This window comes from Heterodontus francisci, unplaced genomic scaffold, assembly GCF_036365525.1.
Source record: "Heterodontus francisci isolate sHetFra1 unplaced genomic scaffold, sHetFra1.hap1 HAP1_SCAFFOLD_1205, whole genome shotgun sequence".
NCBI classification, from domain to species: Eukaryota; Metazoa; Chordata; class Chondrichthyes; order Heterodontiformes; family Heterodontidae; genus Heterodontus; species Heterodontus francisci.
In genome coordinates this window covers 31,033-40,592 of record NW_027140882.1, presented here as the reverse complement: position 1 = coordinate 40,592, position 9,560 = coordinate 31,033, and positions in this window count along the sequence as shown.

Here is a 9,560-nt window from a genome sequence, read left to right as displayed (position 1 = left end):
ACTGTCCAAACAGCTGACAAGGTGGTCGAGAGGTTAAGACGGTGGCGTGCTAATGCATTTTGCTTTGCATGTGTGGGTTCGGATCCCAATTTTGTCGTTAGTTTATGAAGAGTCTGGTACATTGTTGTGGGGGAGCTTTTGTGGAAAGTTGGCCTGGAAACATGTTCTTGTCAATATCTCGCTGGTGATTCCAGAATTGTTTATCCTTTATTCAAATTGAGACAGACAATTGGAATTCTTCGCCCAAATTGGACTGGAATGAAGATCAAATAGGGATCACGAAAAGGAGGAAGATTTTTCCCTCCCTCCTGCCTTCCATCTTTACTTTCTCTGGATTTACACCAAATGAAAGACTAACGGGAAAAGCAAATGGCGAGGGAGCAGAAGCAAAACATTATCCTTTGGCAAGAAATTTATTTTCAAATCTTCTTGATAGATTAAGTGAGTGAGCAATGCTTTGGCAGATGGAGTTTAAAATGAGGGGTCATGCAGGACCTACGAAAGATAGATCAGAGTGTTTTTTATAAGTGGTGAGATGTTAGAAACTGGAGAAGCAGAGACCCGAGTGCTGAATCACTAAAAGCTAGTGGACTGGTAGAAAATAATGTGAAAGGCTAATGGAATCTGAAGATTGGAACTCATGTTGTAGTTATATAAAGCTCTGTGCTCCTGAAGTAAATGTCCAAGCCTGGATTGTGGGGAATCTGTGGAGAATGATTTGTTTTTTATTCATTCTTGGGTGTGAGTATCGCTGGCAAGGCTGGCATTTATTGCCCATCCCAAATTGCCCTTGAGAATGTGGTGGGGAGCTGCCTTCTTGAACTGCTGCAGTCAATGTGGTGTAGGAACACCCACAGTGCTATTGCGGAGGGAGTTCCAGGATTTTGACCCAGCAACAGTGAAGAAGTGGTGATATAGTTCCAAGTCATGATGGTGAGTGACTTGGAGGTGAACCTGCAGGTGGTGGTGTTCCCATGCATCTGCTGCCCTTATCCTTCGAGGTGGTAGTGATCACGGGTTTGGATGGTGCTGTTGAACGCTTCTTAGCGAGTTACTGCAGTGCATCTTGTAGGTGGTACACACTGCTGCCACTGTGCTCTGGTGGTGGAGTGAGTGAATGTTTAAAGTGGTGGGTGAGGTACCGATGAAGAGGACTGCTTTGGCCTGGGTGGTATTGAGCTTTTTATGTGTTTTTGGAGCTGCAGCTATCCAGAAAAGTGGAGAGTGTTCCATCACACTCCTGACTTGTGCCTTGTAGACAATGGACAGGCTTTGGCATGTCAGGAGGTGAGATACTTGCTGCAGAATTCCCAATTTCTGACCTACGCTAAAAGCCGCAGCATAGATGTGACTGGTCCAGTTTAGCTTATAATCAATGGTAACCGCCAAGATGTTGTTGGTGAGGGATTCAGTGATGATAATGCTGCTGAGTATTAAAAGGTAGATGGTTTGATTCTCTCTCATTGGAGATGTTCACTGCGTAGCACTTTTGTGGCAACCAAGTCGCTTGTCACTTATCAGCTCAAGCCTGAATGTTGTTCAGGTCTCGCTGCTTGCAGACATGGACTGCTTCAGTATCTGAGGAGTTGTGAATCATCACCTAACATTCCCACCTCTGACTTAAGTTGAGGGGAATCTCATTAATGAAAGAGCTGAGGATGGTTGAGCCTAGGACACTACCCTGAGAAACTCCTGAGGCAATGTCCTGGATTGAGATGATCGGCCTCCACCAACCATAATCATCTTGCTTTGTGCTAGGTATGACTCCAACTAGTGGACAGTTTTCCCCTGATTCCCATTGATTTCAATTTTGCTGGGGATCCTTGATGCCACACTCACTCAAGGGTAATTACTCTCACCTCTGCTCTGGAATTCCACTCTTTTGTCTCTATTTGGAACAAGCTGCAATGAGATCATAAGAACAGGAATAGTAGCAGGAGTAGGCCATTTGGCCCCTCGAGCATTCTCTGCCATTCAATCGGATCATGGCTGATCTGATCATGGCATCAACCCCACTTTCTTGCCTGCCCCCCATAACCCTTGACTTCCTTGTAGATAAAAATACAAAGATGAACAACTGTCTGAGAGAAGAAATTCCTCCTCATTTCCTTCTTAAATGGAAAATCCCTAATTCTGAAACTGTGTCCCCTAGTTCTAGATTCCACCACGAGGGGAAACATCCTCTCAGCATCTACCCTGTCAAGACCCTTCCGAATCTTATATGTCTCAATACGATCACCTCTCATGTTTCTAAACTCCAATCAGTATAGGTCCAACCTGCTCAATCCTCCTCACAAGACAACCCCTTCATCACAGGAATAAATCCAGTGAACCTTCTCTGAACGTTTTTTTAAATTTCCAACATATACTTTATTCGTTAAAAAAACTATAAAAAGATACATTACAAAACAGTTCAAAAACAACACCAAGTCAACAATACAAAGATTGCAAAGGAGATCAGTTTCCTTCAGTACAGGAATAAATTGCCTCACAACCCTTCCATTTCATTTTACCTGCCATGTACTTTTTGCAGCAAACAAATATTTTCTGGAATAAAAACAAGAAATACTGGAACCACTCAGCAGGTCTGGCAGCATCTGTGGAAAGAGAAGCAGAGTTAACGTTTTGGGTCAGTGACCCTTCTTTGGAACTGACAAATATTAAAAATGTCACAGGTTAGAAGCAAGTGAGGTGGGGGTGGGGCAAGAGGTAACAAAGGAGAAGGTGCAGGTTGGACAAGGCCACATAGCTGACCAAAAGGTCATGGAGCAAAGGCAAACAATATGTTAATGGTGTGTTGAAAGACAAAGCATTAGTACAGAATAGGTGTTAACGGACTGAATATTGAACAGCAGCAAGAGAAAACCTGAAAATAAACAGTGGGTAAGCAAACTGAATAAACTAAGATGAAATGAAATAAATGCAATATAAAAGGTTGTAAAAAATGTAAAAAAGCAAAAAAGAAGAAAAAAGAAAAAACAACTAAAAATGAAAGTAAAATGGGGGGCTGTCATGCTCTGAAATTATTGAACTCAATGTTCAGTCCGGCAGGCTGGAAAGTGTGCCTAATCGGTAGATGAGGTGCTGCTCCACGAGCTTGCGTTGACGTTCACTGGCACACTGCAGCAATCCCAGGACAGAGATGTGAGCATGAGAGCAAGGGGGAGTGTTGAAATGGCAAGAAACCGGAAGCTCAGGGTCCTGCTTGCGGACCGAGCGGAGGTGTTCCGCAAAACGGTCACCCAGTCTGTGCTTGGTCTCCCCAATATAGAGGAGAGCACATTGTGAGCAGCGAATACAGTATGCTACATCAAAAGAAGTACAAGTAAATCGCTGCTTCACCTGAAAGGAGTATTTGGGGCCTGGGATAGTGAGGAGAGAGGAGGTAAATGGGCAGGTATTACACCTCCTGCGATTGCAGGGGAAGGTGCCATGGGATGGGGACGAGGTGGTGGGGGTAATGGAGGAGTGGACCAGGTTGTCGCGGATGGAACGATCCTTTCGGAATGCTGATAGGGGAAGATGCGTTTGGTAGAGGCATCACGCTGGAGGTGGCGGAAATAGCAGAGGATGATCCTTTGGATATGGAGGCTGATGGGGTGGAAAGTGAGGACAAGGGGAACCCTGTCACCGTTCTGGGAGGGAGGGGAAGGTTTGAGGGCAGAGGTACGGGAAATGGGCCGGACACGTTTGCGGGCCCTGTCGACAACAGTGGGGGGGATTCCTCGGTTGAGGAAAAAGGAGGTCATACCAGAAGCACCGTCATGGAAGGTAGCATCATCAGAGCAGATGCGTCGAAGACGGAGAAACTGGGAGAATGGAATGGAGCCCTTACAGGAGGTAGTGTGTGAAGAAGTGTAGTCGAGGTAGCTGTGGGAGTCGGTGGGCTTATAATGGATATTAGTAGACAACCTATCCCCAGAGATGGAGACAGAGAAGTCGAGGAAGGGAAGGGAAGTGTCAGAGATGGACCATGTAAGGGTGAGAGAAGAGTGGAAATTGGAAGCAAAGTTGATAAAGTTTTCCAGTTCGGGGCGGGAGCAGGAAACGGCACCGATACAGTCATCAATGTATCCGAAAAAGAGTTGGGGGAGGGGGCCTGAGTAGGACTGGAACAAAGAATGCTCGACATATCCCACAAAAAGACAGGCATAACTAGGACCCATGCGAGTACCCATAGCGACACCTTTTACTTGAAGGAAGTGCGTGGAGTTGAAGGAGAAGTTGTTCAATGTGAGAACAAGTTCAGCCAGGCGGAGGAGGGTGGTGGTGGATGGGGACTGGTTGGGCCTCTGTTCCAGGAAGAAGTGGAGAGCCCTCAAACCATCCTGGTGGGGGACGGAGGTGCAGAGCGATTGGACGTCCATAGTAAAGAGGAAGCGGTTGGGACCAGGAAACTGGAAATTGTCAAAATGACGTAAGGCGTCAGAAGAGTCACGGATGTAGGTGGGAAGAGACTGGACCAGCGGAGAAAAGATAGAGTCAAGATAGGAAGAAGTAAGTCCAGTGGGGCAGGAGCAGGCTGACACAATGGGTCTGCTGGGACATTCCCGTTTGTGGATTTTGGTTAGGAGGTAGAAGCGGGCTGTCCGGGGTTGCGGGACTATGAGGTTGGAAGCTGTAGAAGGAAGATCTCCAGAGGAGATGAGGTCAGTGACAGTCCTTTGGACGGTGGCTTGATTTTCGCCGATGGGGTCATGGTCCAGAGGGAGGTAGGAAGAAGTGTCTGTGAGTTGGCGCTGAGCCTCTGCAAGGTAGAGGTCGGTACGCCATACAACAACAGCACGACCCTTGTCTGAAGGTTTGATGACCATGTCGGGGTTAGACCTGAGAGAATGGAGTCCCTCAAGATCAGAGGGGGACAGGTGAGAGTGAGTGAGGGGGGCAGAGAAATTGAGATGACAAATGTCCAGCCGACAGTTTTCAATGAAGAGATCAAGAGCGGGTAAGTGGCCAGGGGGAGGGGTCCAGGTAGAGGGAGAATGCTGGAGGTGGGTGAATGGGTCTGCTGGTGGGGAGGAGGACTCCTGGTCAAAGAAGTGAGCCTGGAGGCAGAGAAATATTTTCTGGATACAGCCCGAGGGGATTTCCATGTATCCAGTCCCTCACTTCACCTTGTGGGGGAACCTTACACAGTGGTCTTCCCCAGTGAGCCTTTGCAGTGGCTGCCCCAAGCTGTAGTGCGTCCCTCAGCACGTAGTCTTGGACCTTGGAATGTGCCAGTCAGCAACATTAGGTCATGGACAACTCTTTGCGCTGGAAGACCAGCAAGTTTCGGGCAGACCAAAGGGCGTCTTTCACCGAATTGATAGTCCTCCAGCAGCAGTTGATGTTTATCTCGGTGTGCATCCCTGAGAGCAGCCTGGAGAGCACAGACTCCTGTTTTACACAGCTGCTTGGGATGAACCGCAATAAAAACCACTGCATCTTTTTCTACACCTGCTTTGCAAAGACAGACAGGGCAGTCCTCTCTCCTCTGTCTTGTTTGTTTGCTGTATTGAACCCTTTGCTGAGTCGATTAGGAAGGATGCAAGCATAAGGGGGGAGGGGTTACAATCCGAGGCAGTGGAGTCACTCAGGTTAAAACTTCCCTGTACCTGGATGACGTCGCCGTCTTTTGCTCGGATCCGCTGTCCGTTCGCAGACTGATCAGCATCTGCGACCAGTTCGAACTCGCCTCGGTAGCCAAAGTTAACCACGGCAAGTGCGAGTCCATGTTCTTTGGGAACTGGGCTGACCGATCCTTTGTCCCCTTCACCGTCAGGTCAGACTACCTGAAGTTGCTGTGGATATGGTTTGGAAGGGCTGGGACGTGCACCAAAACCTGGAAGGAGCGAGTAGCCAGGATACACCATAAGCTGAGCATGTGGGAGCAGCGATCTCTCTCCATTGTGGGGAAGAACCTGGTTATCAGGTGTGAGGCGCTCACATTGCTGTACGTGGTGCAGGTCTGGCCCATACGCCACTCCTGCGCTGTGGCGATCACCCGAGCCATTTTCCGCTTCATATGGGGTTCCAAAATGGACCAGGTCTGGAGGGACACGATGTTCAAACCCCTGGATAAGGGCGGGAAAAATGTACCCAACGTCGCCCTCATCCTGATGACTACCTTTGTGTGCGGCTGCATCAAGCTGTGCGCAGATCCCCAGTACACAATCTCCAAGTGTCACTACGTGCTGAGGTTCTATCTGTCCCCAGCGTTGTGAAGGATGCGCCTGGTCACATTGCCGCGGAATGCTCCATCCAGTTGGACCATGCCGTACCACCTATCCTTCATGGGAAAGTTTCTGTGGAAAAACATCTTTGACCACCAATCCTTCAGGTAGTGGTCTGCACGGAATGTCCTCAAGGGCCTACAGGAAAAGGAGATGGTGGATCCAGTCGGATGGTTCCCCGTGCAAACTGCCAAAGTCATTTGGCGGAATGCCTCATCACCAGAACTTTCACACAAGGACCAAGATGAAACTTGGCTGGTGGTGAGAAGAGCCCTCCCCATCAGATCCGTCCTGCACGCCCGAAGTCTCACCCCCTCCGCACAATGCCCTCGAGGTGGCTGTGGTGGGGAAGAGACAGTTGCCCACCTCTTTCTCTGAATTGCCTCCAATGCAAGTATATCCCTCCTTAAATAAGGAGACCAAAACTGTACGCAGTACTCCAGGTGTGGTTTCACCAACACCATGTACATTTGTCGCAAGACTTCTCTCCTTTTATACTCCATTCCCCTTGTAATAAAGGGTAACATTCCATTTGCCTTCCTAATTATTTGCTCTACCTGCATGCTAACTTTTTGTGATTCTCGAACGAAGACACCCAGATCCTTCTATACCTCAGCATTCTGTAGTCTCTCACAATTTAAATAATATTTAATTTATCTGTTCTTACTACCAAAGTGAATAACCTCACATTTTCCCACATTATACTCCAGCTTCCAAATGTTTGCCTGGATCCGAGAGGCCCTGGCGGAATCTAAACTGAGCATCGATGAGCAGATTATTGCTAAATGCGTGTTGATTGATATCACTGTTGATGACATCTTCCATCACTTTGCTGATGATTGATAGCAGACTGATGGGGCGGTAATTGGTCAGATTGGATTTGTCCTGCTTTTTTTTTACGGACAGGGCACACCTGGGTAATTTTCCACATTGTCGAGTAGCTGTTTGTGTTGTCGCTCAAAAAAAAATTATCTTAATAAATTATCGGCTGTAAGCACGTTTGTCATCGGGTTGAATCATTTCTGTGTGAGGAATGTTCCAGCATCATAAACCAGGGGAATGTGCTGACTGAGCTGTGTCTTCATCTCTTCTGGGCAGTCGGACAGTTCACCCTTCATTCTGCTCTGATTCATTTTCCCAAAGCGGATCTACAGATTCTCACATCTGGAGACTGGGTTTTCTTGTTAGGTTCCTTTTGATTTTTCTTGCTCCTGAATGATAATATATGCCAACCTTGGATCAACCTTGCGTTGTGTCCCAGTCTTGGTTAAGAGCGACACATAACGGCACCAACACTCTGAAACAAACAACACGGTCACACTTTCCTTCAGTGAGATTAATGTTGAGGCGGTTTCCATGTCGAATGCAATTGTGAACAAATTTCTCACAAAGAAATTGTGGGTGATTTGAGCATTTGCACTGAATTTCTGTGCAAGGAGGGACAGTTTCAAACAGCCATTCTGAAATCACTTCCTTCACAAAGACAAAGACTATGCTGTCTTAACGTGTCACTCAACTTCACAAACAAATTTGAACTCGAAATTCAGGAGAAGACAGAGTGGTGAATGATTGATAGTGTAATCTTTAGAAGAGAAAAGATACTTAACACACAAAATCCAACATTTGAGCTGGCGTGTAAGATTGTTCTTTCCATGGAGATGTTCACTGGAACACTGGAACAGGCCCAAGACAGAAATGTTGACATGAGAGCAGAGGGGAGTGTTGAAACGGCAAGGAAACAGAAGCTCGGGGTCATGCTTTCGGACTGAGCAGAGGTGTTCGACATAATCTGCGTTTGGTCTCCCCAATTTGGAGGAGACTGCAATGTGAGCAGCGAATACAGTACACTAAATTGAAAGAAGTACAAGTAAATCGCTGCTTCACCTGAAAGGAGTGTTTGGGCTTTAAATAATGAGCAGAGAGGAGGGAAAAGGGCAGGTATTATATCTCCTGCGATTGCATGAGAAGGTGCCTTGGGAAGGGGACGAGGTGTCAGGGATAATGGAGGAGTGGACCAAGGTGTCGTGGAGGGAACGATCCCTTCGGAATGCTGACAGGGGAGGGGAAGATGAGGTAGGTGGTGGCATCACGCTGGAGGTGCTGGAAATGGTGGAAGATGATCCTTTGGATGTGGAGGCAGGTGGGGTGGAAAGTGAGGACAAGGGGAACCCTGTCGCAGTTCTGGGAGGGAGGGGAAGGGGGAAGGCAGAGGTTGAGGGTCCTGTCAACTAACTGGGATGGGGGCAAGGGGGAGGGGGGTTGAAATCTGGTGATGTTGTTGAATTTAATTTCAAACACTCCTTGAACTCTCTGCCGATGAAGACTGAAAAAGGGAAGAACAACCACACAACAAGGGTCTCAAATCCAAGACCCTGAGATTAAAAGTCTCATGCTCTACCAACTGAGCTAACAAGGCCTGATACAGTACTTCTACTCTGATACAGTAAATCCACTTACAGAAGCCCCAAAGTGTGATATATTCCTCTCACTCATCAATAATAAAACTGAAATCTTTTTACCTTCCAAATGCTGACATCTATTTTGTCAGTATTTATTTCTCTCTCCTTTTTATTTAGTTCATGCATTTCTTCAGAATTTTTTTTTCATTTATATCTGAGGGAAGAAATGAACAGATCTGGCAGCTCAAAACTGGGCATCCATGAGGCACTGTGGGCCATCAGCAGCAGCAGAATTGTATTTAAACACAATATGTTACCTCATGGCCTGGCATATCCCTCACTCTACCATTACCATCAAGCCAAGGGAGCAATAGTGGTTCAATGAAGTGTGCAGGAGGGCATGTCAGGAGCAGCACCAAGCAGACCTAAAAATGAGGTGTCAACCTGGTGAAGCGACAACACAGAATTACTTGCATGTCATATAGCGGAAGCAGCATGCAATAGACAGAGCTAAGCAATCTCACAATTAACAGATCAGATCAAAGCTCTGCAGTCCTGTCACATCCAGTCCTGAATGGTGGTGGATAATTAAACAATTAACAGGAGTCACAGAGAGTCATAGAGTCACACAGCATAGAACCAGGCCCTTCGGCCCACCGCGTCCATGCCGACCATAATGCCTATCTATACTAATCCGACCTGCCTGCATTAATTCCATATCCCTCCATGCCTTGCTCATTCAAGTACCTGTGCAGATGCCTCTTAAATGTGACTACTGTTCCTGCCTCCACCAGGCAGCTCATTCCAGATACCCACTATTCTTTCTGTGAAAGATTTACCCCCTTGACCCCCTTTAAACCTCCTCCCTCTTAGCTTAAATCTATGCCCTCTAGTTTTAGTCACCCCTACCATGGGAAACAGACTCCGGCTATCTACACTATCTATG